The sequence below is a fragment of the Bombyx mori genome, chromosome 12 (genome assembly GCF_030269925.1).
Source record: "Bombyx mori chromosome 12, ASM3026992v2".
Taxonomy (NCBI): Eukaryota; Metazoa; Arthropoda; class Insecta; order Lepidoptera; family Bombycidae; genus Bombyx; species Bombyx mori.
In genome coordinates, this window is record NC_085118.1 from 7,735,014 (window position 1) to 7,740,950 (window position 5,937).

Here is a 5,937-nt window from a genome sequence, read left to right on the forward strand (position 1 = left end):
AGATACAGTTTCGTTTGTTACGTCGATGCTAACTGCAGGCTGGTGTTGAACTGGTCTGTCCACAAAACAGGACGGTGCCTAGAGCGCACTCCGGTCCCTGTGTTTCTCACTTCCGGAGCATTCTTGATAAAACTGTGAATAGAGATTCAGATTATAGCTCTAAACCAATTTCAAATGTTTCAAAGTGCCTTAGGTACTTCGATCTAGTTTAAAAGTGTGTTATTAATAATATTGATATGAAACTAGAATAACTACTTTAAACGTATAAAAACTCTTACAAAGTGTCTCTATATATCTCTATATCCATCTATAAAAGTATGTTAGTTATCACAGTACTGACGGAAAGACTAGGTCAGATATTTTCAGGTATTGCATGCATTGGGTACTAGCCCAACATTTTTTTTAAATTATTTCTCAGCTACAATATTATACAATAATCAAATATGAAATAAATTAAAATATATTGAAGGATTACAATTTTGTCTGTTAGAGAAGAGTTTAGAATTATGAAATTAAAAAGGTAATTTTCTTAAAACCCTTTTTTTCCTACCTTTTCAAGTAACCTCAAGGGGTTATTCTAGACTCACCGAACTAGTAGGTGAGCACGCGGGGCTCAAACCGGGACTGTTGCTACCACTGGCCCTAGCAAGAGCAGTGCTTCGCAGAATCTTCCACCGGGTTCGGAAACGCGACCCACTGAGAAGATCCAGCGAGAAAGTCAGTGGGATGTGTTTATGAGTTAATTTACTCGTCGAGCCCTTTGTCGCAAGCGACGGTTCGGCGAGGACGGTGACTTAAAACACTGCATGAGACTGTTTGCTTCATGTTCTCTTTATAAATTACTAGCTGACCCGGCAGACTTCGTAGTGCCTCAATCGATAAATAAAAGACCTAAGCTTTTGTATAAAATAAACTCAAAACAAACGAAAGGAATCCGTCCGCCCGGGGACACATGAAAGGGAAAACAAAATAGTTATTTTTATTTAATGCCGAGCATTTTAATATTTATCTACCTTTTAAACCTTTTCTGGACTTCCACAAATTATTCAAGACCAAAATTAGCCAAATCGGTCCAGCCGTTCTCGAGTTTTAGCGAGACTAATGAACAGCAATTCTTTTTTATATATATAGATATATACAACAACAACAACGATAACAACGTTGGCTTATTGGCTCCAAACTAGAATCCCATATACTATGCGAACCTTCGACTGATATACATAAGTCACCCATGCAAAGAGTAAACAAGCCTGTTCGTCACACGAATGTTGTAGGCATCGAATACATAAACCTTCGATCTGCTGGAGTTAGGGGCACTACTGCGCCACAGAGTCTGTTAGTACCATCAGTTTTTTTTTACTTATTTATTTATCATTAATCACAATATTGGCCTCGCTAGGATCATAATACATTTACAGTTTAATATATGTATAATTTAACTTAAAATTAATTTATATTTGACGTGAAGCAGTCAGTCATTCCGGTTTTAAATTGGGGAAAGCCGTCATACAATACATTTGAGACTACGACCTCAAGTCTCAACGCGTGTGGCGGCCTACACGTTGTGATACCTATGTGCTCCGGCAGCATCCAGATGAGCTATGAGTTCGTTGTTCCATCTAGTCAACAAAAAAAAGTCATGGTAACACCAGTACTGAAATTATAAAAATTCCAGATGTGGAAAAACGAAAATTTTATAGTAATTGGCCCATTGAACTTCACATTGTCTTATTTCTTTCGCTTAATAGAAGACGAAAAAAAATCTCCCTCCTGAATAGAACCCAAAATCGCGCTCCAGTTCGTTTGTAGGTTTTTGTCCCAAGGGAATGCGAGTTGTCAGACTTTAGTCTGGTCCGTAGGCCGACAGCGCGGGGGGCCTTTACCTTTCCCTTTTGTTTTTATACTCGTGCAAGAATGCAAAACAATTATAATTCCCTCAGGGATAAGTCGCCGAGCACCTTGCGAACCGCACGCATAATCACACGATTCTCTTGTCTTGTATTGTAGCCCATTTGGATTGTGGTTAAAAATCACGAGCTTAATTGGATTAAGGTGGATTTTTCCAAGTTTATTAGCGAGGGAATTGGTTTTGAGAGCTGCATACTGTTGTAGAAAGACAGGGAGTGGTCAAAGTGACCGCGGGGTTGTGTGAGGACGCAAAGCGGGCGGTCACACACAAACATCGACGCCAACCAATCCATTTACGTTAATTACGCTGAGATGGGGATAAATCGGCGTCCAGCCGTCCACCGCCGAGTTACGAGCGAGCCGACTATAAAATAAATTATACCCACTTCGGTCGCCTCCACTCAGTTTTTTGTGTTCGTGCACAGCGAACGAGAAAAAAAAAAAACAAAAGCAGAATCTCGGGAGGACGAAATACGAGGCAAAGACAAAGCTTGAATTTATCTACTGATAATATAGACGTAGGGTGGTGGGCCCGGCAGACGTGGAGTTGCCGGGTGGCCGCCAAATTATACGGCCGAGCATTCCAGCGGTCCGGCAAAAACATGATATATAGCTGACTTGTGACGAAATATTTGAAATTTGGAGACCTGCTTGCCACGCTCTAAATGGAATTCACTTTAAATATTATCTCTAGCATTCTTTGTCGACGACTTTATAAGCCTTCATTGTCAAGTTATTTATTCACAACAATAAAGAAAAACACAGTCAACTGATTCGAACTGAATTATTATTTTTTATCTCCTCAAGGACAGATTTGCCTATGATGACGAGCTTGTGTGGTAGCCGTCACTCATGAAATGTTAAGCTACTTCTTAACGCTAAGAGATTTGTCATACATCATTATAAGCAGAATATATCATATTACTCTGGGAATACCATATACTTCATTCCAAAGTTGGAGGGTAAGTGGCAAAATCGATTTCTGGAAACTCCTTGTCGACTAGATTTTGTTGCGTTCTAAATAAAATTCACGGAGTTGGTGTGCCCTTGAAAAAGTGGAAGACGAATGGATTAAATAAAATCTTTTCTCAGTCCATTCCACTTGAAATGTATTTTTTTTTTATTGCTTAGATGGGTAGATGGGGAGCCCATAGACATCTACGACGTAAATGCGCCACCCACCTTAAGATATAAGTTCTAAGGTCTCAAGTATAGTTACAACGGCTGCTCCACCCTTCAAACCGAAACGCATTACTGCTTCACGGTAGAAATAGGCAGGGTGGTGGTACCTACCCGCGCGGACTCTCAAGAGGTCCTACCACCAGAAAATATGTATGTATATATGTATATACAGTACGTATATACAAAAACACTTTCATCATTAGTTCTCTACTGTGCTTGGGAATACACAAACTAATTATTTCAGGATTTACACAACACTGGACTATTTGATTTAATCTATACTTAATTCATAAAAACTACTCCATTCAAGTAAAAATTTCCTCATTCGTTATTGTAGTTTCTAAATTCGACTATTTTCTTTTATTTTATGTAAGAAATAAATGTAATGTAACTAATCCAATAATAATAATGTAATGTAACTTTTGACTTCATAAAATTTGAGCAGGACTCTTTTATAAAAAGTAAAGCAACAAAAAGTTATATACTAACATACATACATACATCTATAATTCTAGGTAACGAACTGGATACAATTAGTTCCTTGTTTTTGTGAATTACTAAAATGACATGTACAGTAATCCATTCATTTGGTAACGACCTTGTGTTGAATTAGCCATATGACCTACACTAACCTAAGGCCCAGTACACGCGGTCATTCCTGCGTCCACTTGTTCATATCGTTCATACGCATTGGTACATGCTGCGAATGAAAGGCTCGTTTAACGGTCATATTTTGACTACAAGAGCCTACAGGCAACCAAAGGTGAATGAATTTTCATGAACTTATGTTTAATATATAGTGTTTAATATAAGTATTAACTAAACTTTAGATATAATTTTTCTAATGAAATACATACTCAACAAATGTTCACGATTGACTTCCACGATGAAGGAATAACATCGCGTAATAAAAATCAAACCCGCAAAATTATAATTTGTGTAATTACTGGTGGTAGGACCTCTTGTGAGTCCGCGCGGGTAGGTACCACCACCCCGCCTGTTTCTGCCGTGAAGTAGTAATGCGTTTCGGTTGGAAGGGCGGGGCAGCTGTTGTAACTATACTTGAGACCTTAGAATTTATATTTCAAGGTGGGTGGCGCATTTATGTTGTAGATGTCTATGGGCTCCAGTAACCATTTAACACCAGGTGGGCTGTGAGCTCGTCTACGCATCTAAGCAATAAAAAAAATTATATAAATAGTTAGTTAAGTTGGTTCAATCTATTTAGTTAAATAATCACGACTGATTTATTAACAAATGTAAACTTCTCAAAGTTTCCTGATACATTGACGTTCAAAGGGCTCCTTAGATGAATTTCACAATAGGGATCTTTTGCAAGTTTGCCTCCGAATGCCACAGCCTTTTAATCGGGAATCTGTTCGCTAGATGGCTGGAATCTGTGAATCACTATACAACTATTAAAGATAAGTTATTAAAATCTGTTAAACACTCCATGTAATTAGGCATCTAAGAAAATTCCGATGTATATTAAGTGTGTATATTAGATTATTTTCAAATAGTTCTTTTTTTTATTCCTAGTATAGGTGAACGAGCTTACAGCCCACCTGGTGTTAAGTGGTTACTGGAGCCCATAGACATCTACGACGTAAATGCGCCACCCACCTTGAGATATCAGTTCTAAGGTCTCAGTATAGTTACAACGGCTGCCCCGCCCTTCAAACTGAAACGCATTACTGCTTCACGCTAGAAATAGGCAGGGTGGTGGTACCTACCCGCGCGGACTCACAAGAGGTTCTACCACCAGTACAAAAGTAAGTTCTTCAAAATGCTACGAAAGATACCTTGACAAGAAATAAGACGCATATATGTATGTCTATATTTTTTATTGCTCTTGTAGGCAGACGAGCATACGGCCCACCTGATGGTGAGTGGTTACCGTCGCCCATGAACGTCAGCAATGCCAACTGCCACTGCCACTGCCACTGCCTGCCTCTTCGTGGACATGCGCTGCCTGCATCGTTCGTTGTGCAAAGGGAGGCTTATGTTCAGCAGTGGACATCTATGGGCTGATAGATAGATAGATTATGGACCCGGAGAATGCTGAGACAGTATACCAAAATATAGCAGCAACAGCGAGTATCCGAGAGATAATAGTGTAAAGAGAACAAGAATATGAGCTGGTCGTAGGATCTCTTGTGAACTGGTGGTAGGACCTCTTGTGAGTCCGCGCGGGTAGGTATCACCACCCCGCCTATTTCTGCCGTGAAGAAGTAATGCGTTTCGGTTTGAAGGGTGGGGTAGCCGTTGTAACCATACTGAGACTTTAGAGCTTATATCTCAAGGTGGGTTGCGCACTTACATTGTAGATGTCTATGGGCACCAGTATCCACTTAACACCAGGTGGGCTGTGAGCTCGTCCACTCATCTAAGCAATAAAAAAAAAAGATAAAAACCCTACCTACCACCTAACTGTTGAAGGCCAGTTAGTAAGTTAATATAAATTTTCTCAAGCAAATTTTTATAACATCTAATTTTCATATTTGCTACGTATGTTTAAACTTGTAATATTTTACTATTGATAAATATTTATCCTACAATCTTGAATTTAAGCGCAGTAGAAAAACTGCAAAGAAATGTTAATAGCGCCACCTGAAAATGTATTTTCAAAATTCAATAAATAAAGATTTTATTTAAAATTTTATTAGGTGACGCGTTTTTTAGAAACATTACTCATTGTAATTATCAGTATTGGCTTATCTTATAGAGATTCTTTGAAAATAGTTTATTATCATTCATGAAAATGTGGACTCTGAGCTTACAGTAAGTTCTGTATATTGCATCTACACTGTTAATCTTATTGGATATTAGGTAGGAACAAATAAAGAG